Below are 27,463 nucleotides of genomic sequence, written 5' to 3' on the forward strand. Positions count from 1 at the left end.
ACCAGCACCGCTCCCGGGTCCCTGGACCTGGATCCGTAACAAGGAAGCTTCGCGTTCTGGCGAGATGCCATGAGATCCAGATCCGGTTTGCCCCAACGACGAATCAGTTGAGCAAATACCTCCGGGTGAAGTTCCCACTCTCCCGGATGAAAAGTCTGGCGACTTAGGAAATCCACCTCCCAGTTCTCTACGCCTGGGATGTAAATCGCTGACAGGTGGCAAGAGTGAGACTCTGCCCAGCGAATTATCTTCGAGACTTCCAACATCGCTAGGGAACTCCTGGTTCCCCCTTGATGATTGATGTTAGCCACAGTCGTGATATTGTCCGACTGAAATCTGATGAACCTCAGTCTTGCTAACTGAGGCCAAGCTAGAAGAGCATTGAATATTGCTCTTAATTCTAGAATGTTTATTGGAAGGAGTTTCTCCTCCTGAGTCCATGAACCCTGAGCCTTCAGGGAATTCCAGACTGCTCCCCAGCCTAGAAGGCTGGCATCCGTTGTTACAATCGTCCAATCTGGTCTGCGAAAGGTCATTCCTTTGGACAGATGAACCGGTGACAACCACCAGAGAAGAGAATCTCTGGTCTCCTGGTCCAGATTTAGCAAAGGGGACAGATCTGAGTAATCCCCGTTCCATTGACTGAGCATGCATAGTTGCAGCGGTCTGAGATGCAGGCGCGCAAATGGCACTATGTCCATTGCCGCGACCATTAAGCCGATTACCTCCATGCACTGAGCTACTGATGGGCTTGGAATGGAATGAAGGACACGGCAAGCATTGAGAATCTTTGATAACCTGGACTCCGTCAGGAAAATCTTCATCTCTACAGAATCTATAAGAGTCCCTAGAAAAGGAACCCTTGTGAGTGGTAACAGAGAACTCTTTTCCACGTTCACTTTCCACCCATGCAACCTCAGAAATGCAAGAACTATCTCTGTATGAGACTTTGCATTCTGAAAACTTGACGCTTGTATCAGAATGTCGTCTAGGTACGGAGCCACCGCTATGCCTCGTGGTCTTAGTACAGCCAGAAGTGAGCCCAGAACCTTCGTAAAAATTCTCGGGGCCGTGGCTAACCCGAAGGGAAGAGCCACAAACTGGTAATGCCTGTCTAGAAAGGCAAACCTTAGGTACCGATAATGATCTTTGTGAATCGGTATGTGAAGGTAAGCATCCTTTAAGTCCACTGTGGTCATATATTGATCATGGGTAGGATGGTTCGAATGGTTTCCATCTTGAACGATGGTACCCTTAAGAATTTGTTTAAGATCTTTAAGTCCAAGATTGGTCTGAAGGTTCCCTCTTTTTTGGGAACCACAAATAGATTTGAGTAAAATCCTTGTCCCTGTTCCGATCGCGGAACTGAGTGGATCACTCCCATGATTAAGAGGTCTTGTACACATTGTAGAAATGCCTCTCTCTTTACTAGGTTTGTTGATAACCTCGAAAGATGGAACCTCCCTTGTGGAGGAGAGGTTTTGAAATCCAGAAGGTATCCCTGAGATATAATGTTCAACGTCCAGGGATCCTGCACATCTCTTGCCAAGCCTGGGCGAAGAGAGAAAGTCTGCCCCCCACTAAATCCGTCTCCGGATAGGGGGCCCTGTCTTCATGCTGTCTTAGGGGCGGAAGTAGGCTTTCTGGCCTGCTTGCCATTGTTCCATGACTGGTTGCCTTTCCAACCCTGTCTGTAACGAGCAGTAGTTCCTTCCTGTTTTGGAGCGGAGGAAGTTGATGCTGCTCCTGCCTTGAAGTTACGAAAGGCACGAAAATTAGACTGTTTGGCCTTTGGTTTGGCCCTGTCCTGAGGAAGGGTGTGGCCCTTACCTCCCGTAATGTCAGCAATAATTTCCTTCAAGCCGGGCCCGAATAAGGTCTGCCCTTTGAAAGGAATGTTAAGTAGCTTAGACTTGGAAGTTACATCCGCTGACCAGGATTTAAGCCAGAGCGCTCTGAGCGCCTGTATGGCGAATCCGGAATTTTTAGCCGTAAGTTTGGTTAGATGTACTACGGCATCTGAAACAAACGCATTAGCTTGCTTAAGGGTTCTAACTTTGCTCAAAGCCTCATCCAATGGCTCTGTGCGAATCGCCTCTTCCAGAGACTCAAACCAGAATGCCGCTGCAGCCGTGACAGGCGCAATGCATGCAAGAGGCTGCAAAATAAAACCCTGTTGAACAAACATTTTCTTAAGATAACCCTCTAATTTTTTATCCATTGGATCTGAGAAAGCACAGCTATCCTCCACCGGGATAGTGGTACGCTTGGCTAAAGTAGAAACTGCTCCCTCCACCTTAGGGACCGTCTGCCATAAGTCTCGTGTGATGGCGTCTATAGGAAACATTTTTCTGAATATCGGGGGAGGGGAAAAAGGCACACCGGTTCTATCCCACTCCTTACTAATAATTTCTGTAAGTCTTTTTGGTATAGGAAAGACGTCAGTACACACCGGTACCGCATAGTATCTATCCAACCTACACAATTTCTCTAGGATTGCCACCGTGTCGCAATCATTCAGAGCCGCTAATACCTCCCCTAGTAACACACGGAGGCTCTCAAGCTTAAATTTAAAATTTGAAATTTCTGAATCCGGTCTCCCCGGATCAGAACCGTCACCGACAGAATGAAGCTCACCGTCCTCATGTTCTGCAAATTGTGACGCAGTATCAGACATGGCTCTCGTGTCATCAGCGCGCTCTGTCCTTAACCCAGAGCTATCACGCTTGCCCCTTAATTCGGGCATATTATATAATACTTCTTTCATAACATTAGCCATATCATGTAAAGTGATTTGTAAGGGCCTAGATGTACTTGGCGTCTCAATCCTACGCATCTCCCGAGCGGGAGACGCAGGTACTGACACGTGAGGAGAGTTAGGCGGCATAACTTCCCCCTCGTTGTCTGGTGATAGTTTCTCTATCGGTACAGATTGACTTTTATTCAAAGCAATATCAATACAATTGGTACACATTGTTCTATTGGGCTCCACATTGGCTTTTGAACATGATGAACAAACAGTTTCCTCTGAATCAGACATGTTTAAACAGACGTAGCAATGAAACTAGCAAGCTTGGAAATCACTTTCAATAAGTTTACAAGCAATATAAAAAACGCTGCAGCGCTTCAAAAATACAGATACAATTAAACAATTCTTAACAAGAAGTGTAATATTAGCAGAGGATTGCACCCATTAGCAAAAGGATGATAAACCCCTCAATACCCAAAACGGATAAAACGGATATCAATTAAGATTTAACGCTTTTAATCACAGTCAAGCACACTGTCACAGATCTGCTGTGACTGATTACCTCCCTCAAAAATGAATTTTGCAGACCCCTGAGCTCTCTAGAGACGTCCTGGATCAAGGAGGAAGAAGCAGGAAGACTGTGCTAGAATTATAACTGCGCAACAAGGCGCTAAAACAAGGTCCCTCCCACTCCTATCACAACAGTGGGAGCCCTGATATAACGGTTTCCATGCAGAAAATATATGTCAGCCATGTGGAAAAAAATCATGCCCAAAGAGATTTATCACCAAAGTACCTCACAAAAACGAATAACATGCCAGTAAACATTTTATTAAAAAAATAACATTTTCCAATGTCATGCAAAGTTATCACTAAGCCTGCTACCAGTCGCTACCACTGCAGATAAGGCTTAAGTATTATTTCAGTTTTAACAGTATTTTCTCAGTCAAATTCTAGTCCCTAGAAAATAACTTGACTGCGCATACATTTATCAGCCTGATACCAGTTGCCACTGCTGCATTTAAGGCTGTACTTACATCATACGGTAACAGCAGTATTTTCTTAGTCAATTCCATTCCCAGAAAATAATGTACTGCACATACCTCATTTGCGGAGGAACCCGCATGCTATTCCCAGTTTCTGAAGTTACCCCACTCCTCAGAATGTCGAGAACAGCCAGTGGATCTTAGTTACGCCTGCTAAGATCATAGAAAAAAAAAACGCAGGCAGTTTCTTCTTCCAAATACTGCCTGAGATAGAAAAACAGCACACTCCGGTGCCATTTAAAATAACAAACTTTTGATTGAAGAATAGTTAAGTAAAAACTCCAGCTCCTCTCGCGACCTCCTTCTTTGTTGAGGGTTGCAAGAGAATGACTGGATATAACATGTGAGGGGAGGAGCTATATAGCAGCTCTGCTTGGGTGATCCTCTTGCAACTTCCTGTTGGGAAGGAGAATATATCCCATAAGTAATAGATGACCCGTGGACTGAACACACTTAACAAGAGAAATTTTTTTTTTATATACACACATACATATATAAAAGGTACATGATATTCTAATTCTTGGTGTTCATACCAAATGTCTTAGTATATTGTCAGTTAGTCTAAATAAGTTAAAGTTTTATTAAAGCACCTATTGATGTTAACAGCCTTTGGTCAAATATGTTTAAGCAAGATTTTCTATAGGAGAGAGACCTTTATATTATGCAGGCCTTATTGAAAAAAAAAAAAATATATATATATATATATATATATATCCATATCTAGATATATATATATATATATATATATATCTATCCATACACACACATACATACATGCATATTTTAAGTCTAATGAGCCTGGTGTTCCCAGGCAGTCTCCCATCCAGGTACTGACCAGGCCTGGCCCTGCTTAGCTTCCAAGGTCAGACAGGATCAGGTACATTCAGGGAAGTGTGGTAATATCTTAATCTAAGCGATATGAAATGTATGTATTAAGCAATAGATAAGTGTACTTAGTGAATATCTATTAACCTACTCTAATGTGTAAAAACGGGGTTGTAATACATTATGTTCAATATACAAAAATAGGATGGTATAGAAATACAGTAGTAACAATATTGTTTAATGTGTTGGAGATAATGTTGAGGTGTATATTGTGAGTGCAGACTTAACTAAAATGATACACTAAAAATAAAAATGTTCAGTGAACAGTATATATGTTTTCTAATTTGCAGCATATACAGGGAGTGCAGAATTATTAGGCAAGTTGTATTTTTGCGGTTTAATTTTATTATTGAACAACAACCATGTTCTCAATGAACCCAAAAAAACTCATTAATATCAAAGCTGAATAGTTTTGGAAGTAGTTTTTAGTTTGTTTTTAGTTATAGCTATTTTAGGGGGATATCTGTGTGTGCAGGTGACTATTACTGTGCATAATTATTAGGCAACTTAACAAAAAACAAATATATACCCATTTTAATTATTTATTTTTACCAGTGAAACCAATATAACATCTCAACATTCACAAATATACATTTCTGACATTCAAAAACAAAACAAAAACAAATCAGTGACCAATATAGCCACCTTTCTTTGCAAGGACACTCAAAAGCCTGCCATCCATGGATTCTGTCAGTGTTTTGATCTGTTCACCATCAACATTGCGTGCAGCAGGAACCACAGCCTCCCAGACACTGTTCAGAGAGGTGTACTGTTTTCCCTCCTTGTAAATCTCACATTTGATGATGGACTACATGTTCTCAATGGGGTTCAGATCAGGTGAACAAGGAGGCCATGTCATTAGATTTTCTTCTTTTATACCCTCTCTCACCAGCCACGCTGTGGAGTACTTGGACGCGTGTGATGGAGCATTGTCCTGCATGAAAATCATGTTTTTCTTAAAGGATGCAGACTTCTTCCTGTACCACTGCTTGAAGAAGGTGTCGTCCAGAAACTGGCAGTAGGACTGGGAGTTGAGCTTGACTCCATCCTCAACCCGAAAAGGCCCCACAAGCTCATCTTTGATGATACCAGCCCAAACCAGTACTCCACCTCCACCTTGCTGGCGTCTGAGTCGGACTGGAGCTCTCTGCCCTTTACCAATCCAGCCACGGGCCCATCCATCTGGCCCATCAAGACTCACTCTCAGTTCATCAGTCCATAAAACCTTAGAAAAATCTTGAGATATTTCTTGGCCCAGTCTTGAAGTTTCAGCTTGTGTGTCTTGTTCAGTGGTGGTCGTCTTTCAGCCTTTCTTACCTTGGCCATGTCTCTGAGTATTGCACACCTTGTGCTTTTGGGCACTCCAATGATGTTGCAGCTCTTAAATATGGCCAAACTGGTGGCAAGTGGCATCTTGGCAGCTGCACACTTGACTTTTCTCAGTTCATGGGCAGTTATTTTGCGCCTTGGTTTTTCCACACGCTTCTTGCGACCCTGTTGACTATTTTGAATGAAACGCTTGATTGTTCGATGATCACGCTTCAGAAGCTTTGCAATTTTAAGAGTGCTGCATCCCTCTGCAAGATATCTCACTATTTTTGACTTTTCTGAGCCTGTCAAGTCCTTCTTTTGACCCATTTTGCCAAAGGAAAGGAAGTTGCCTAATAATTATGCACACCTGATATAGGGTGTTGATGTCATTAGACCACACCCCTTCTCATTACAGAGATGCACATCACCTAATATGCTTAATTGGTAGTAGGCTTTCGAGACTATACAGCTTGGAGTAAGACAACATGCATAAAGGGGATGATGTGGTCAAATACTCATTTGCCTAATAATTCTGCACTCCCTGTATATATTCAGAAATCCATAATAGTATGGGTGTATTACATGTATTAAACCGGTATATCCTATGTTGGTATAACAAACCCATATATTGAAGTGGTATATATAGATATACATACACATACACACACACACATATATATATATATATATATATATATATATATATATATATATATATATATATACATATACACACACATATACACATCACATGTGCCCTAAATGATTGTGCTATATACCAATCATGACTATAATGTGCTCAACCTTATGTGATGCATGATACATATATGTGTGCTGTGATATATATAAGTGAAGAAGAATAAATGTATGACTATAAAGTCAATATGTGTAGTATATAATACAAATTTGTACTGTGATATACAAAGAGGAGAAAAATAAATGTATGACTATAAAGTCAATATGTGTAGTATATAATATAGATTTGTACTGTGATATACAAAGAGGAGAAAAATAGCTATAAAGTCAATATATACACCTCTGATAATACCTGTATAATATTAAATAGCTATAGTGTTGCATGGAAAAAAATGATGACCTGATAATCCACAGCAAGATGTACAAAAATATTATATTCAAAAAGCAGACATATCTATGTTCTCATTCAATCCTGTGGGAAAGAGAGTACCAAATTTATAAATCTAGTAGGTTTCCCTCTGACATAACTTTTTGAACCTATTAGTTCCTTGCTTGTATTGTATTCAATGATGTTGAACATGATGTCTTGATACACTATGTTTGAGTGAACCTTTCTCTATGTTTCTAAAGTGTTCTCCCTAACTGCATCTGACTTTCCTTATGGTTCTACCTAGGTATTGCATCCCACATTTACAGGTTAATAGGAATATGACATAATTAGAGCTACAATCTAATCTATCCTTAAGTTCATATGTACATCCTGTGATAGAAGAAGTGACACTAGTTGCCCCATGCGTGACATATTTACACATGTTGCATCTTTTAATTCTACATTTAAAAGCTCCTTTTTGTTGGTGTCTATTGTTGGACAGAATTACATTTAGTAATAAATGTAGTCTGCTTTTTGTTACTATTACATCTATTTAACCCATTATTAGGTAGCGGATTAAGAATTTCATTTCTATTTAGTTCTTATCTTAAAAAATAGATTTCTTGAAAAAGGGTACCCTCCAATGCTCTTAGAAGAAGGCTACCGAAGGGCAAGAGAACTAAATAGAAATTAAATTCTTAATCCGCTACCTAATAATGGGTTAAATAGATGTAATAGTAACAAAAAGCAGACTACATTTATTACTAACTATAATTCCAACTATAAAGCCATTACAAAAATAATTAAGAAACACTGGTACCTTCTTAAAAAAGATCCGATTTTAAAAGGGATTTTGGATGATTCCCCTAACATTACATTTCGGAGAGCCCCAACCATTAAACAGAAAATAGCCCCCAGCAAAATCATAATGTCCAAAAGAACATCAGGAATAGGAGGTCTGTCCAACAATAGACACCAACAAAAAGGAGATTTTAAATGTAGAATTAAAAGATGCAACATGTGTAAATATGTCACGCATGGGGCAACTAGTGTCACTTCTTCTATCACAGGATGTACATATGAACTTAAGGATAGATTAGATTGTAGCTCTAATTATGTCATATACCTATTAACCTGTAAATGTGGGATGCAATACCTAGATAGAACCATAAGGAAAGTCAGAAGCAGATGGGGAGAACACTTTAGAAACATAGAGAAAGGTTTACTCAAACATAGTGTATCAAGACATCATGTTCAACATCATTGAATACAATACAAGCAAGGAACTAATAGGTTCAAAAAGTTATGTCAAAGGGAAACCTACTGGATCTATAAATTTGGTACTCTCTTTACCACAGGATTGAATGAGAACATAGATATGTCTGCTTTTTGAATATAATATTTTTGTACATCTTGCTGTGGATTATCAGGTCATCATTTTCTTCCATGCAACACTATAGCTATTTATTATACAGGTATTATCAGAGGTGTATATATTGACTTTATAGCTATTTTTCTCCTCTTTGTATATCACAGTACAAATTTATATTATATACTACACATATTGACTTTATAGTCATACATTTATTCTTCTTCACTTATATATATCACAGCACACATATATGTATCATACATCACATAAGGTTGATCACATTATAGTCATGATTGGTATATAACACAATCATTTAGGGCACATGCAATGTGTATGTGTGTCTGTATATGTGTGTATGTATATATATATATATATATATATATATATATACGTGTATGTATGTGTGCATATATATATATATATATATATATATGTGTGTATAAGTGTATATGTGTATGTATGTGTATATATGTATGTGTGTATGTATATATGTATATGTGTGTTCATGTATGTGTATGTATATCTATATATACCACTTCAAGATATGGGTTTGTTATACCAACATAGGATATACCGGTTTAATACATGTAATACACCCATACTATTATGGATTTCTGAATATATATGCTGCACATTAGAAAACATATACACTGTTCACTGAACATTTTTATTTTTATTGTATAATTTTAGTTAAGTCTGCACTCATAATATACACCTCAACATTATCTCCAACACATTAAACAATATTGTTACTACTGTATTTCTATACCATCTTATTTTTGTATATTGAACATAATGTATTACAACCCCATTTTTACACATTAGAGTAGGTTAATAGATATTCACTAAGTACACTTATCTATTGCTTAATACATACATTTCATATCGCTTAGATTAAGATATTACCACACTTCCCTGAATGTACCTGATCTCGTCTGATCTTGGAAGCTAAGCAGGGCCAGGCCTGGTCAGTACCTGGATGGGAGACTGCCTGGGAACACCAGGCTCATTAAACTTAAAATATGTATGTATATGTGTGTATATGTGTATGGATATATATATGTAGATATGGAGATATATATATATATATATATATATATATATTTTCAATAAGGCCTGCATAATATAAATGGCTCTCTCCTATAGAAAATCTTGCTTATACATATTTGACCAAAGGCTGTTAACATCAATAGGTGCTTTAATAAAACTTTAACTTATTTAGACTGCAAAATATATTATCAGGGATATTTGTGATACTGATGTAATACCACAAATCCCCTATAGGAGGCGCTAATAACTAGGGGTAGAATAATGATGATGGGCAGAGTATATCACTGGAATGGTAATACAATCAATGTGCCCCTGGTTATACCATATATGTAAATAAAATTATAAATCTAAAAATTATTAAAAGCAATAATAATGAACAATTAAAAAATAATAATAATAAAAAATATATAAAAAAAAATTGTTAAAATATGTATATACAGACGTATCAAGTGGTCAAATGGAAAAGTTCAAATGAAGTCCAAATAAGTCCAGAAATAGATAGATAAGGCAGCTCTCGGTCTTCACCCAAACGATGGTGTATCTTCAAAGAATGGTTAACTGCAAGGAAAACAGAAACAGAGGCGCCACATGTGTAGATCAATCAAAACTGACAAAATCCAAGCAAGATGAGATACAGGATACTCACACACGTGAAGGCACTCTCTTGTGCCTGTAGGGGCAGGCTGGTATTTAACAGCAAACCAGCTGGCTGTACCAGGGGATCCCCGTCAGGATATCCTATAGTTGTGGTGGATCTCACAACAGCAACCCTTATCTAGGTTACTTCCAGCAGAAAGGAAAATATGTCCAGAGGGGAGGAAGGCTGGGCAGCCTTATGGTTACTGGCAAGGGAAATGCCACACGAACACCAGATTTGTTAAAAAAGTTTCAAGTATTTTATTTTTCAAAAGATAAAAATACCATCAGTGCAACAAATTACAGCTGGGTGTGTTATAAGGCAAGTCTCCTTGTATATGCAGAGATAATAGCGACGCGTTTCTCAGGGAAGACCCTGTTTCATCAGGCCTGATGAAACAGGGTCTTCCCTGAGAAACGCGTCGCTATTATCTCTGCATATACAAGGAGACTTGCCTTATAACACACCCAGCTGTAATTTGTTGCACTGATGGTATTTTTATCTTTTGAAAAATAAAATACTTGAAACTTTTTTAACAAATCTGGTGTTCGTGTGGCATTTCCCTTGCCAGTAACCATAAGGCTGCCCAGCCTTCCTCCCCTCTGGACATATTTTCCTTTCTGCTGGAAGTAACCTAGATAAGGGTTGCTATTGTGAGATCCACCACAACTATAGGATATCCTGACGTGGATCCCCTGGTATAGCCAGCTGGTTTGCTGTTAAATACCAGCCTGCCCCTACAGGCACAAGATAGTGCCTTCACGTTTGTGAGTATCCTGTATCTCATCTTGCTTGGATTTTGTCAGTTTTGATTGATCTACACATGTGGCGCCTCTGTTTCTGTTTTCCTTGCAACTTATTTAGACTAACTGACAACATACTAAGACATTTGGTATGAACACCAAGAATTAGAATATCATGTACCTTTTATATATGTATGTGTGTATATAAATTTTTTAATGTTACTATTTTAGAATACCATAATAATATCCTATAACATATGATGCTGACATGATATCCACCATAAGATAATGTTTGGCTATGGTTGTTGTTTTTTACACCCTTTATTAACCAATTTGTAGAGTACTTATTTGTTTTTTAGTATAATGTGAATTATTTGGAAATGGTTTTAATCATTGTATTCTAACTATGGTCTGATTGAAACAGGTGTGCACTCACACACCTGATGAGGCAGGTTCACTTCCACACCTGAATAGGTGTGGTTATGTTTCACTCTTAGAGTGGTCATTTAGCATTTATAAGCCAGAGCTCTCAGTCTTTGGATAGAAGCCTGAGGAAACAGACAGAGATCTGAGAAACTAGTTGCTTGTTTATCCATTGTTACGGTCACATTTGTGACATTTTATATTATATTTTACTGCACCATTAAACTATGGTATTTTAACTCTTCGCTGAGAGCCTGAGCTTGATTGAAATCTACCCTGGAGTGATTTGTTGCACTGCCTTGGTCAGTGAACTGGGACACTGTGAACTCCCAGTCTGCCTCTATAAGCACAACAGAGTGCTGCTTTACTTGTGAGTATTAAATCTGTATTCACCTTTTTTTACATTGGTCCAAACTGTATCACACGAGGAGGTGCCCTTGTCTTTGTGATTTTCTTTGCACAGAGAGAGTATTTATTTAAGGGGGGTTTGGGTTAAAGTAGGGGTATGTGGGTGGTGGGTTGTAATGTTGGGGGTGGTATTGTGGTTTTTTATTTAACAGGCAAAAGAGCTGATTTCTATGGGGCATGCCCCGCAAAAAGCCCTTTTAAGGGCTGGTAAGGTAATAGAGCTGTTAACTATTTTAATTTAGATTAGGATAGGGAATTTTTTTTTATTTTGGGGTGCTTTGTTATTTTATTAGGGGGCTTAGAGTAGGTGTAATTAGCTTAAAATTCTTGTAATCTTTTTTTATTTTTTGTAATTTAGTGTTTGTTTTATTGTAATTTAGTTTAGTTTATTTAATTGTAGGTACTTGTAGTTAATTGATTTAATTTATTTATTGATAGTGTAGTGTTAGGTTTAATTGTAACTTAGGTTAGGATTTATTTTACAGGTAATTTTGTAATTATTTCAACTAGGTAGCTATTAAATAGTAAATAACTATTTAATAGCTATTGTACCTAGTTAAAATAAATACAAATTTGCCTGTAAAATAAATATAAATCCTAAAATAGCTACAATATATTATTTGTTATATTGTAGCTATATTAGGGTTTATTTACAGGTAAGTATTTAGTTTTAAATAGGAAGACTTTAGTTAATAATATTTAATTTATTTTGTTAGATTAAAATTATATTTAACTTAGGGGGGTGTTAGGGTTAGACTTAGCTTTAGGGGTTAATACATTTATTAGAGTAGCGGCGAGGTCCGGTCGGCAGATTAGGGGTTAATACTTGAAGTTAGGTGTCGGCGATGTTAAGGTGGGCAGATTAGGGGTTAATACTATTTATTATAGTGTTTGCGAGGCGGGAGTGCGGCGGTTTAGGGGTTAATACATTTATTATAGTGGCGGCGAGGTCCGGTCGGCAGATTAGGGGTTAATAAGTGTAGGTATTGGCGACGTTGGGGGCGGCAGATTAGGGGTTAATAAATATAATATAGGGGTCGGCGATGTTAGGGGCAGCAGATTAGGGGTACATAGGTATTGTTACAGAAGCATTAGTTATTTTGTTGTGAAGAGCTTATTTCCCAGCAGCAATGCCTGAACCAGCAAGCCAGCGCCTAAGAAGGGCTCCAAGAAAACCGTAACAAGTATCATTTCATAAAGAGTTAACTCTTTTTTTTCAGCTTTTAGAAACTATTGTCTAATCACCTCTGGAGCCAGACTGCTAATTGATAAGATGAACTTGTAAACTTGTTATCTTAAGTACTGTAATCCTATTGTGGCCTGTCAAAGGACAGTGCTCTCTATCTAAATGTGTGATGGGGGATTTTGTGCTTCCCCCCCTCTCCCCCTGGGAGTGCCCTGTGTGCATGTAACCTTAATAAAAAGCAGGCTGGGCATCCCAGTCCTGAGTTCTTGTTTGACCCTCAATCGCAGCGTTGACTCGTTTTTGTGGGCAGAAGGGTATCCTAGCTGTACTGCAGCTAAGGGAGATTATTCTATATTTGCAAGACTCATATAGAATACTATGGAAAGCAGCTTCTCCCCTCTTTAGCAATAGGGATCCAGGCTACTAAGCGGTCCATCTCTCAGCGAGACTAAGGGTAACCGTAACATTTGGCGGCAGCGGCGGGATTTTCCTGGATTTCCTAGGAGAGGTACAGAACGGATGGAGAGCGCTTATGAAAAATTGAAGCGTACAACCCTAAAGGATTTACTTGAAAGCAGAGGGGGGTACGCCAGCAACCGGCCGAGGAGAGAGCTGATCGCAGAATTGACCGAACTGGATCAGAGCTTCACAATGGCGGAAACACCGACCACGATTAGTGACGAAAAAACCAGGATTGTTCGGGAAAGGCTCTCATTATACGGGCCGAACCCCTCCATGGAATTGGTACAGCAGTTGATGGCGGAGGCGGACGAGGATATACGAGAGACTCGAGCCCACGAACTCAACCTAGCGAACGCACACCGCAATGCTGAAGCCCCGCAGGTAATCATCCCTGTCGAAAATGCTGGGAGGCCCAAGATACCCTATGCGGCATTTCGACCCTTCCTAGAGAGCGAGACAGGAATTGATGAATATTTGGCGGACTTCGAAAGGCAATGTGCCCTGCACCAGATTCCCAACAGAGAGTGGCCCACGATATTGTCTGGGAAACTATCCGGGCGAGCCCTGGAAGCCTTTCGTACTCTGGGTGCTGAGGAAGTGACACAGTATGAGCTAGTTAAGGAGACACTGTTGCGACGGTACGCTGTAACTCCGGACACGTATCGCCGACAGTTTCGGGGCACGGAAAAGAAGCCTAACGATACCCATATGGAATGGGCGCACCGAATGCGGAGAGCGGCAAATCACTGGCTGAGCGGATGTAAAGCGGTGACTGGGGAGGAAATTTTACAATTGTTTCTCTTAGAACATTTTTATAATGGCATGGAACAGCAAGGGAAGGAATGGCTGCGAGACAGGCGGCCTTCTACCTTAGAAGAAGCAGCCAAATTGGCCGATGAACATTATGACTCCCGTCTTCACGAACCCATGAACTACCGAGCTCCAGCACGGGTCGAACCCAGAGAGGTTTACCGTGCACCCCCTCATGCTGAATTCCGAGCCCCGGTGCCCACAGGGCCCGTCCGACACTCAGGACCACCCAATAACAGCTCTGAGCGTCCCAGACCGACTTGCCACCGATGCAAGCAACCAGGGCATTTCATGGCTAGCTGCCCCCTTAATACGCACCAGACACCCAGGAATTACAATTACCCCTCTGGGTCCTATCGTCCGGCCCGGGCCCTCTGTGTTAACCAAGAGGCCCCTATGGAGGGATATGTGGGGCCGCTTCACGAGGCAGACCCTGTATATGCTGCCTCAGATAACCGCCAGCACCATCGGCAGAGGGTATGGCTCGAGGGGCGATCTACCGAGGGATTGCGAGACACAGGGGCTACTATCACGCTGGTACAGAGTCATTTGGTGCCAGAGCACAAGCGATCCGGACAGACTGTGGCCGTTAGAGTGGCGGGGGGGGATGTGTACAAAATTCCAACAGCTAAAGTACATCTTGATTGGGGAGCGGGAAAGGGGGCTGTGAACGTGGGCCTAATGGATAATTTACCTGCCGAAGTACTACTGGGCAACGATTTGGGCCCCATGACTTCTGCCTATGCTCCAGTATGCAACAACGAGGCGGACCCAGTGACTACACGGGCCCAAGCCCGGACGGAGCGAGAGCTCTCACCAGTGCGGGAGACACAGGTAAGACCTACCCCGACCTTGCCTGACAGGTTAGGCCCCATACCCTGGGACACCCCAGATGCTTTCGAGGCAGAGTCTAAGACTGACCCGACCTTACAAAAGTACCGGGAACGAGCAGAGACCGGAGGGGGCGGGGCAGATAACGAAACATTCTTATGGGAAAAAGGGAAACTATACCGCTGGACAGAGAAAAGGGGACAGCGTAGGCGACAGCTGGTAGTGCCCCACAAATACCGTCAAGAAATCCTCAAAATAGGCCACGACATCCCCTTAGCAGGCCACCTAGCCGTTACCCGTACCCTACACCGCATTACTCACACGTTCTTTTGGCCAGGGGTGCACGCTGACGTTAGAACTTACTGTAACACCTGCGATGTGTGTCAACGAGTAGGAAGGCGAGGCGATCACCCTAAAGCCCAGCTAGTAAATATGCCCATTGTAGAGGAACCCTTCAGCCGGGTTGCTATTGACCTAGTGGGACCACTGGCTACCCCTAGTCCCTCCGGTAAGCGATACATTCTTACCGTAGTGGACTACGCTACCAGGTACCCAGAGGCTGTCGCCCTATCCAACATACAAGCGGATACGGTAGCGAATGCACTAGTAGAGGTGTTCTCCCGGGTAGGATTTCCAAAAGAAATCCTATCCGACCGAGGCACCCAATTTACGGCTGAATTGACCCAACAACTCTGGCAGGTTTGCAAAATTAAGTCCCTCCTGAGCTCCCCATACCACCCCCAGACGAACGGGCTGTGTGAGAGGTTCAATGGGACCCTCAAGCAAATGCTCAAGACGTTCACTCAGGAATACCGAGACTGGGAACGCTTCCTGCCGCACCTCCTATTTGCTTATCGGGAGGTGCCCCAGGAAACGACAGGGTTCTCTCCCTTCGAGTTGCTCTACGGAAGAAAGGTACGGGGACCCCTAAACCTGATCCGGGAGCACTGGGAGGGAGAGATGGAGGCTGACGGTGTCCCCATTGTGCCATACGTGCTGGAACTCAGGGACCGAATGGAGCAATTAGCCAAATCCGTGCGGGCTAATCTCCAGTTGGCCCAGAGAAGACAGAAAGTATGGTACGATCGGGGGGCCCGAAAGAGAATCTTCACCATAGGACAAAAGGTGTTAGTACTTAAGCCGGTGAAGACAGACAAATTGCAGGCGTCCTGGCAGGGTCCCTACCAGATCGTAGAGAAAAGGGGAGACACCACTTATGTGATAGCTAGCTGCCACGACAACAATCTTAGAAAGACATTCCATGTAAACATGCTCAAGGAATATTTTGAGCGACCAGAGAACGTGACGGCCGTATGTTGTTCCCCTCAGGAAGACCCCGACAGTTTACCCATTCCAGACCTATTAGAAAAGAGCCTCCCCACAGGTATAGTGGCACAGGTTCAGATAGGGGACCGACTTAGCCCCACTGAAAGGGAGCAGCTCAACCAACTCCTCCAGTCCAAACACCTCACCTTCTCCCCGAAGCCAGGGTACACTACTTTAACCACCCACCAGGTAGATACTCCGGGACAAGCTCCCTTGCGCCAGGCTCCGTACCGAATCCCCGAAGCAGTTAGGACAGGAATGAAGAAGGAGATCGATGAGATGCTCCAGCTCAGGGTAATTGAGCCCTCCGATAGTCCCTGGGCCTCCCCAGTTGTCTTGGTGCCCAAGAAAGATGGGACCACCCGGTTCTGCGTAGACTATCGGAGGCTCAATGAAAATACCGTGACGGACGCTTACCCTATGCCCAGGGTAGACGAGCTACTCGATCGTATAGCCAGGGGAAATTACCTGACCACTATTGACCTCTGCAAAGGTTACTGGCAGATTCCCCTGGGCCCGGAGGCTATCCCCAAGTCGGCATTCGTCACCCCATTCGGCTTATATCAGTTTAGGGTAATGCCGTTTGGGATGAAGAATGCCCCAGCTACATTCCAGCGCTTGGTGGATAGGCTCCTGGATGGCTTCCAGAGTTTTGCTTGCGCCTACCTGGACGACATAGCGATCCACAGTGAGTCCTGGGAGGACCACTTAGCTCATGTGGGAATGGTTCTGGATCAGATCCGGGCTGCTGGCCTGACTCTGAAGCCAGAGAAATGCCACTTTGGGATGGCCGAGGTACAGTACCTGGGTCACCGGGTGGGATGTGGAAAACAGCGACCAGAGCCGGCCAAAATAGAAGCTGTCGCCAATTGGCCCACCCCCATCACTAAGACTCAGGTCCTAGCCTTCCTGGGCACGGCAGGGTACTATAGACGGTTCGTACCAGACTACAGCACACTTGCCAAACCCCTGACTGACTTGACCAAGAAGAACTTACCTCGACAGGTCCTGTGGTCTCCCCACTGTGAAACGGCTTTCCAGGCTCTCAAAAATGCTCTAATTAACGCTCCTGTCCTGGCGGCCCCAGCCCTTAACAAACGTTTTATCGTCCATACAGATGCTTCCATGTTCGGGCTGGGAGCCGTCCTCAGCCAAGTAGGCGAAGATGGAGGGGAGCATCCAGTTGCCTACATCAGCCGGAAGCTCCTGCCCCGCGAAGTCAGCTATGCAGCGGTCGAAAAGGAGTGTTTGGCTTTGGTGTGGGCATTAAAGAAATTGACTCCCTATTTATATGGTCAGGAGTTCACTCTGGTCACCGACCATAACCCGTTGGTGTGGCTGAACCGGGTCTCTGGAGATAACGGCAGGCTATTACGTTGGAGCTTATCGTTGCAACCCTTCAATTTCACCATTACTTACAGACCTGGGAAACAGAATGGCAACGCCGACGGGTTGTCCAGACAAACCGACCTCAGCCCCGCATAACCAGCGGTCTGGACAGCCTTAGTCTGCCCCGAAAAGGGGTCAGACCGTGTCTGCCAGAGTGTTCCACAGAAAGGGAGCACTGTTACAGAAGCATTAGTTATTTTGTTGTGAAGAGCTTATTTCCCAGCAGCAATGCCTGAACCAGCAAGCCAGCGCCTAAGAAGGGCTCCAAGAAAACCGTAACAAGTATCATTTCATAAAGAGTTAACTCTTTTTTTTCAGCTTTTAGAAACTATTGTCTAATCACCTCTGGAGCCAGACTGCTAATTGATAAGATGAACTTGTAAACTTGTTATCTTAAGTACTGTAATCCTATTGTGGCCTGTCAAAGGACAGTGCTCTCTATCTAAATGTGTGATGGGGGATTTTGTGCTTCCCCCCCTCTCCCCCTGGGAGTGCCCTGTGTGCATGTAACCTTAATAAAAAGCAGGCTGGGCATCCCAGTCCTGAGTTCTTGTTTGACCCTCAATCGCAGCGTTGACTCGTTTTTGTGGGCAGAAGGGTATCCTAGCTGTACTGCAGCTAAGGGAGATTATTCTATATTTGCAAGACTCATATAGAATACTATGGAAAGCAGCTTCTCCCCTCTTTAGCAATAGGGATCCAGGCTACTAAGCGGTCCATCTCTCAGCGAGACTAAGGGTAACCGTAACAGGTATAATGTAGGTTGCGGCGGTTTACGGAGTGGCATATTAGGGGTTAATAATATAATGCAGGTGTCAGCGATAGCGGGGGCAGCAGATTTGGGGTTAATAAGTGTAAGGTTAGGGGTGTTTAGACACGGGGTACATGTTAGGTGCTGACTTAGAAAGTGTTTCCCCATAGGAAACAATGGGGCTGCGTTAGGAGCTTAACGCTGCTTTTTTGCAGGTGTTTTTTCAGCCCAATCTGCCCCATTGTTTCCTATGGGGATATCGTGCACAAGCACGTTTTTCCAGCTAGCCGCTACCGTAAGCAACGCTGGTATTGAGAATTGAAGTGGCGGTAAATATGCCTGTACGCTCCATTTTTGGAGCTTAACGCAGCCCTTCAGAGAACTCTAAATACCAGCGTTATTTAAAAGGTGCGGGGGGGGGGGGGGGAAACAAGCGTAGCTAACGCACCCCTAGGCGTAAGTGTTTGTGTAATCCCAAATAAAAAATTTTTAATTTACTGTTTGTGTGTTTTCCTAGCATTACCCTGGTAATGTATGATTTTATTAGCTTTATCCAGAGGCGTTAACCGGATTTCTGGCTTTACCGTAACACATATAAAGAAAAATACTTCAAAATAGATGACCTATTTTGTCCTATTTTTAGGCATAACCAGGAATATATGGAATATATATTTAAGTGTAAATATGTCCATGTTTCTAAGTAATTTATAGCAAATATAGGACTAGTACTACAAGGATGGAATTATTGATTTAAAGCTAAAAGTTAGCAAAATTCACTATGCTTGGACTATAATTTTAATAGCAATTAACCAAGTGAAAACAGCTACACATAAGTATATATTTGTAGAAACTAGCGGCTAGATTACGAGTTGTGCGTTAGGGTAAAGAGGTCCTAACGCTGCTTTTTTATGCCCGCTGGTATTACGAGTCTTGCAGGTTTAGGTGTACCGCACACTTCTTTGGCCTTACTGCAAAACGACTTATGTAAACTTTGTAAAGTCTTTTTTCTATGGGACTTCCATAACGCTGATATTACAAGTCTGTCCTGGGAGGCCAAAAAGTGAGCGGTAGGGATCAAGATCCCTAACACATTTAAAAGTCAGTAGTTATGAGTTTTACACTACAACGCCGTAGCATAAAACTCATAACTAAAGTGCTAAAAAGTACACTAACACCCATAAACTACCTATTAACCCCTAAACCGAGGCCCTCCCACATCGCAAACACTATAATAAAAAATTTAACCCCTAATTTGCCGCTCCGGACACCACCGCCACCTACATTATATTTATGAACCCCTAATCTGCTGGCCCCAACATCGCCGCCACCTACATTATATCTATTAACCCCTAATCTGCCTTCCCCAATGTCGCCGACACCTACATTATATTTATTAACCCCTAATCTGCCCGCCCCCAACGTCGCCGCCACTATATTAAAGTTATTAACCCCTAAACCTAACACCCACTAACAAACATAATTTAAATAAATCTAAATAAATATTCCTATCATTTACTAAATAATTCCTATTTAAAACTAAATACTTACCTAAAAAATAAACCCTAAGCTAGCAACAATATAACTAATAGTTACATTGTAGCTAGCTTAGGGTTTATTTTTATTTTACAGGCAAGTTTGTATTTATTTTAACTAGGTAGAATAGTTATTAAATAGTTATTAACTATTTAATAACTACCTAGCTAAAATAAATACAAAAGTACTTGTAAAATAAAACCTAACCTAAGTTACAATAACACCTAACACTACACTATAATTAAATAAATTTACTAAATTAAATACAATTAAATAAATTAAATACAATTAGCTAAAATAAATTAGCTAAAATAAAAAAAAAAACAAACACTAAATTACAGAACATAAGAAAATTACAGATATTTAAACTAATTACACCTAATCTAATAGCCCTAATAAAATAAAAAAAGCGCCCCAAAATAAAAAACCCTAGCCTAAACTAAACTACCAATAGCCCTTAAAAGGGCCTTTTGCAGGGCATTGCCCCAAAGTAATCAGTTCTTTTACCTGTAAAAAAAAAAAAAAAAAAAAAAAAAATACAAACCAACAGTAAAACCCACCACCCACACAACCAACCCCCCAAATAAAATACTATCTAAAAAAACCTAAGCTCCCCATTGCCCTGAAAAGGGCATTTGGATGGGCATTGCCCTTAAAAGGGCAGTTAGCTCTTTTGCCGCCCAAAGTCCCTAACCTAAAAATAAAACCCACCCAATACACCCTTAAAAAAACCTAACACTAACTCCCTGAAGATTGACTTACCAGGAGACGTCTTCATCCAAGCCGGGCCGAAGTCCTCAATGAAGCCGGGAGAAGTCTTCATCCAAGCTGGGCAAAGTGGTCCTCCAGACGGGCAGAAGACTTCATCCAGACGGCATCTTCTATCTTCATCCACCCGGCGCGGAGCGGGTCCATCTTCAAGACATCCAATGCGAAGCATCCTCTTCTGCCGATGGACTAATGACGAATTAAGGTACCTTTAAGTGATGTCATCCAAGATGGCGTCCCTTAGATTTAGAAAAAATCCTATTGGCTGATGCAATCAGCCAATAGGATTGAGCTTGCATTCGATTGGCAAACAGCCAATAGAATGCCAGCTCAATCCTATTGGCTAATTGGATCAGCCAATATCATTGAACTTCAATCCTATTGGCTGATTGCATCAGCCAATATGATTTTTTCTACCTTAATTCCGATTGGCTGATATAATTCTATCAGCCAATTGGAATCTAAGGGACGCCATCTTGGATGATGTAACTTAAAGGTACCTTCATTCGTCGCTAGTCCGTCGGCAGAAGAGGATGCTCCGCGTCGGATGTCTTGAAGATGGACCTGCTCTGCGCCGGATGGATGAAGATAGAAGATGCCGTCTGGAGGACCACTTCACCCGGCTTGAAGACTTCTCCCAGCTTCGTTGAGGACTTTGGGCAGCCTTGGATGAAGACGTCTCCCGGTAAGTCGATCTTCAGGGGGTTAGTGTTGTTTTTTTTTTTAAGGGTGTATTGGGTGGGTTTTATTTTTAGGTTAGGGACTTTGGGCGGCAAAAGAGCTAACTGCCCTTTTAAGGGAAATGCCCATCCAAATGCACTTTTCAGGGCAATGGGGAGCTTAGGTTTTTTTAGATAGTATTTTATTTGGGGAGTTGTGTGGGTGGTGGGTTTTACTGTTGGGGGGGTGTTTGTATTTTTTTTTACAGGTAAAAGAGCTGATTACTTTGGGGCAATGCCCCGCAAAAGGCCCTTTTAAGGGCTATTGGTAGTTTAGTTTAGGCTAGTTTTTTTTTTATTTTGGGGGGCTTTTTATTTTAATAGGGCTATTAGATTAGGTGTAATTAGTTTAAATATCTGTAATTTGTTTATTATTTTCTGTAATTTAGTGTTTGTTTTGTTTATACTTTAGTTAATTTAATTTAGCTAATTGCATGTAATTTATTTAATTGTATTTAATTTAGTAAATTTATTTAATTATAGTGTAGTGTTAGGTGTTATTGTAACTTAGGTTAGGTTTAATTTTACAGGTACTTTTGTATTTATTTTAGCTAGGTAGTTATTAAATAGTTAATAACTAGTTAATAACTATTCTACCTAGTTAAAATAAATACAAACTTGCCTGTAAAATAAAAATAAACCCTAAGCTAGCTACAATGTAACTATTAGTTATATTGTAGCTAGCTTAGGTTTTATTTTATAGGTAAGTATTTAGTTTTAAATAGGAATTATTTAGTTAATGATAGGAATATTTATTTAGATTTATTTAAATTATGTTTAAGTTAGTGGGTGTTAGGGGTTAATAACTTTAATATAGTGGTAGCGAAGTTGGGGGCGGCAGATTAGGGGTTGATAAATATAATGTAGGTGTCGGCGACGTTGGGGAAGGCAGATTAGGGGTTAATAAATATAATGTAGGTGTCGGAGACATTGGGGAAGGCAGATTAGGGGTTAATAAATATAATGTAGGTGGCGGCGGTGTCCAGAGCGGCAGATTAGGGGTTAATAAGTGTAATATTAGGCGTGATTAGACTCGGGGTTCATGTTAGGGTGTTGGGTGTAGACATAAATTTTATATCCCCATAGGAATCAATGGGGCTGCGTTAAGGAGTTTTACGCTGCTTTTTGGCAGGTGTTAGACTTTTTTAACTAAACTATCCCTACCACTAAACCCAAGTCTAACCCTACAAATAGCCCTGAAAAGGGCTTTTTGCGTGACATTACCCCAAAGTAAACTGCTCTATTGCCAGCCCTTAAAAGGGCTTTTGGCAGGGCTTTGTCACAAAGTAAACAGCTCTTTTGCATCTAATCTAAATCCCCCTACACCGCCGCCACCTATAATAAATGTATTAACCCCTAATCTAATCCCCCTACACCGCTGCCAGCTATATTAACTAATTGGTTCAGCCAATCGGATTGAACTTGAATCTGATTGGCTGATTCAATCAACCAATGAGATTTTTCTACCTTAATTCCGATTGGCTGATAGAATCCTATCAGCCAATCGGAATTCGACGAACACCATCTTGGATGACATCATTTAAAGGAACCTCATTCATCGGGAAGCCGTCGAGCCGGATGGATGCTCCGCGGCGGAGGAGCGAAGAAAGAAGATTGAAGATGCCGCTTTGATTGAAGACATCACCGGAGGGAAGAAGACTATCTGCCGCTTGCTTGAAGACATCGCCAGATGGAAGAAGACTTCACTGCAGCTTGCTTGAAGATATCGCCCAGATCGGATGAAGAGTTCTGCCCGGCGGGGTGAATACAAGGTAGGGAGATCTTCAGGGGGGTAGTGTTAGGTTTATTTAAGGGGGGTTTGGGTTAGATTAGGGGTATGTGGGTGGTGGGTTGTAATGTTGGGGGGTGGTATTGTGTTTTTTTTTTCCAGGCAAAAGAGCAGTTTTCTTTGGGGCATGCCCCGCAAAAGGCCCTTTTAAGGGCTGGTAAGGTAAAATAGCTAACTTTTTACATTTAGAATAGGGCAGGGAATTTTTTATTTATTTTGGGGGGCTTTATTATTTTATTAGGAGGCTTAGAATAGGTGTAATTAGCTTAAAAATCTTGTAATCTTTTTTATTTTTTGTAATTTAGTGTTTTTTTTGTGTAATTTAGTTTAGATTATTTAATTGTATTTTAGTTTAGATATTTGTAGTTTATTTAATTTATTTATAGTGTAGGTGTATTTGTAACTTAGGTTAGGATTTATTTTACAGGTAAATTGGTAATTATTTTAACTAGGTAGCTATTAAATAGTTATTAACTATTTAATAGCTATTGTACCTAGTTAAAATAAATACCAAGTTACCTGTAAAATAAATATAAACCCTAAAATAGCTACAATGTAATTATTAATTACATTGTAGCTATCTTAGGGTTTATTTTATAGGTAAGTATTTAGATTTAAATAGGAATATTTTAATTAATAATATTAATATTAGATTTATTTTAATAAGAGTTTTGTTAGGGATGTTAGATAGGGTTATTATACTTAATATATATAATATAATAACGATATTAACCCTAATATAATTAGGGTTAATATATATATATATATATATATATATATATATATATATATATATATATAATATAATAACTATATTAACTATATTAAACCTAATATAATTAGGGTTAATATAGCTGGCGGCGGTGTAGGGGGATTAGATTAGGGGTTAATACATTTATTTTAGGTGGCAGTGGTGTAGGGGGATTTAGATTATATGCAAAATAGCTGTTTACTTTGTGACAAAGCCCCGCCAAAAGCCCTTTTAAGGGCTGGTAAAAGAGCTGAATTCTTTGGGGCATGCCCCGCAAAAAGCCCTTTTAAGGGCTGGCAATAGAGCAGTTTACTTTGGGGTAATGTCACGCAAAAAGCCCTTTTCAGGGCTATTTGTAGGGTTAGACTTAGGTTTAGTGGTAGGGATAGTTTAGAATTTTAGGGGTTAAATAATTTAATATAGCTGGCGGCGGGGTAGGGGGATTAGATTAGGGGTTAATTAATTTAATATAGGTGTCGGCGGGGTAGGGAGATTAAATTAGGGGTTAATAATTTTAAAATAGATGGCGGCGGGGTAGGGGCTCACTTTAGGGGATAGGTAAGGTAGATGGCGGCAGGGTAGGGGCTCAAATTAGGGGGTTATATATTTAATATAGCTGCCGGCGGGGTCTTGGGAGCGGCGGTTTAGGGGTTAATAACTTTATTAGGTGGCGGCGGGGTCCGGGAGCGGCGGTTTAGGGGTTAATACATTTTTTATTGTTAGGATAGTGAGGGGGGGATAGCGGATAGAGGGTTAGACGTGTCGGGCTATGTTTGGGAGGCATGTTAGACAGTGCGGGTGATTTTATAACTTTGTCAGGTTTTGTAGGTGCCGGCAGTTTCTAAAGTGCTGTAAGTCACTGGCGACTCCAGAAATTCTGGACATCGCTGGTTTGTGAGACTTACGGAACTTTAGCCTCCGACGGCGCCATATATAGGATAGCTCGAGTTGCGAGCTGAAACTGCGGGCGGCGGGGGTTCCCTCGCTTGCACCGCAAACTACGCTGCATATCGGATCGCGCCCCAGCTCACCGCTGACTTAAGCAGCGCTGGTATTGGAGTGCCGTAATGAGCAACATTTTGCTCAATGCTCACTTCTTGTCTTTTAAAGACGGGTTTCTGAAAACTCGTAATACCAGCGCTGCAGGTACTTTTCCCTTACCGCTCACTTGAGCGGTGAAGGAAAACTGCTTGTTAGCACCGCACAGCCTCTAGCGCAAAACTCGTAATCTAGGTGTAGGTATTTAACTAGAGGCATTTGACACTATTAATTTAACCATTTTATAGCCAAGGGCAAAAAATAACATTTAGGGACAAAAAAAAAAATACACACACACAAAAAAATAACAGAATTTATGCTTACCTGATAAATTACTTTCTCCAACGGTGTGTCCGGTCCACGGCGTCATCCTTACTTGTGGGATATTCTCTTCCCCAACAGGAAATGGCAAAGAGCCCAGCAAAGCTGGTCATATGATCCCTCCTAGGCTCCGCCTACCCCAGTCATTCGACCGACGTACAGGAGGAAATATGCATAGGAGAAACCATATGATACCGTGGTGACTGTAGTTAGAGAAAATAATTCATCAGACCTGATTAAAAAAACCAGGGCGGGCCGTGGACCGGACACACCGTTGGAGAAAGTAATTTATCAGGTAAGCATAAATTCTGTTTTCTCCAACATAGGTGTGTCCGGTCCACGGCGTCATCCTTACTTGTGGGAACCAATACCAAAGCTTTAGGACACGGATGAAGGGAGGGAGCAAATCAGGTCACCTAAATGGAAGGCACCACGGCTTGCAAAACCTTTCTCCCAAAAATAGCCTCTGAAGAAGCAAAAGTATCAAATTTGTAAAATTTGGCAAAATTGTGCAGTGAAGACCAAGTCGCTGCCTTACATATCTGGTCAACAGAAGCCTCGTTCTTGAAGGCCCATGTGGAAGCCACAGCCCTAGTGGAGTGAGCTGTGATTCTTTCAGGAGGCTGCCGTCCGGCAGTCTCATAAGCCAAACGGATAATGCTTTTAAGCCAAAAGGAAAGAGAGGTAGAAGTTGCTTTTTGACCTCTCCTTTTACCAGAATAAACAACAAACAAAGAAGAAGTTTGTCTGAAATCTTTAGTGGCCTCTAAATAGAATTTTAGAGCACGGACTACGTCCAAATTGTGTAACAAACGTTCCTTCTTTGAAACTGGATTCGGGCACAAAGAAGGTACAACTATCTCCTAGTTAATATTCTTGTTGGAAACAACTTTCGGAAGAAAACCAGGCTTAGTACGCAAAACCACCTTATCTGCATGGAACACCAGATAGGGCGGAGAACACTGCAGAGCAGATAACTCAGAAACTCTTCTAGCAGAAGAAATTGCAACCAAAAACAAAACTTTCCAAGATAATAACTTAATATCTACGGAATGTAAGGGTTCAAACGGAACCCCTTGAAGAACTGAAAGAACTAGATTAAGACTCCAGGGAGGAGTCAAGGGTCTGTAAACAGGCTTGATTCTAACCAGAGCCTGAACAAACGCTTGAACGTCTGGCACAGCTGCCAGCCTTTTGTGAAGTAAAACAGATAACGCAGAAATCTGTCCCTTCAGAGAACTTGCAGATAATCCCTTCTCCAAACCCTCTTGTAGAAAGGATAAAATCCTAGGAATTTTTATCTTGTTCCATGGGAATCCTTTAGATTCACACCAATAGATATATTTTTTCCATATCTTATGGTAAATTTTTCTAGTTACAGGCTGTCTAGCCTGAATCAGAGTATCTATTACAGAATCTGAAAACCCACGCTTTGATAAAATCAAGCGTTCAATCTCCAAGCAGTCAGTTGGAGAGAAACCAGATTCGGATGTTCGAATGGACCTTGAACAAGAAGGTCCTGTCTCAAAGGTAGCTTCCATGGTGGAGCCGATGACATATTCACCAGGTCTGCATACCAAGTCCTGCGTGGCCACGCAGGAGCTATCAAGATCACCGAAGCCCTCTCCTGGTTGATCCTGGCTACCAGCCTGGGAATGAGAGGAAACGGTGGGAAAACATAAGCTAGGTTGAAGGTCCAAGTTGCAACTAGTGCATCTACTAGAGTCGCCTTGGGATCCCTGGATCTGGACCCGTAACAAGGAACCTTGAAGTTCTGACGAGACGCCATCAGATCCATATCTGGAATGCCCCATAATTGAGTTATTTGGGCAAAGATTTCCGGGTGGAGTTCCCACTCCCCCGGATGGAATGTCTGACGACTCAAAAAATCCGCTTCCCAATTTTCCACTCCTGGGATGTGGATTGCAGACAAGTGGCAGGAGTGATCCTCCGCCCATTGAATTATCTTGGTCACTTCCTCCATCGCCAGGGAACTCCTTGTTCCCCCCTGATGGTTGATATATGCAACTGTCGTCATGTTGTCTGATTGAAACCTTATGAATTTGGCCTTTGCTAGATGAGGCCAAGCTTTGAGAGCA

The 27,463-nt window shown here is 41.6% G+C and overlaps 1 protein-coding gene and 1 pseudogene across 1 annotated transcript in view; one reads left to right on the forward strand and one right to left on the reverse strand.

Moving 5' to 3' along the window:
• ADGRL3 (adhesion G protein-coupled receptor L3) overlaps positions 1-27,463 on the reverse strand; it is a 1,741,359-nt gene that overhangs the window by 627,034 nt on the left and 1,086,862 nt on the right. The gene's annotated exons all lie outside the window — the stretch shown is intronic.
• On the forward strand, positions 9,327-9,447 carry LOC128651135 (uncharacterized; annotated as a pseudogene).

The sequence above is a fragment of the Bombina bombina genome, chromosome 2, assembly GCF_027579735.1.
Source record: "Bombina bombina isolate aBomBom1 chromosome 2, aBomBom1.pri, whole genome shotgun sequence".
Taxonomy (NCBI): Eukaryota; Metazoa; Chordata; class Amphibia; order Anura; family Bombinatoridae; genus Bombina; species Bombina bombina.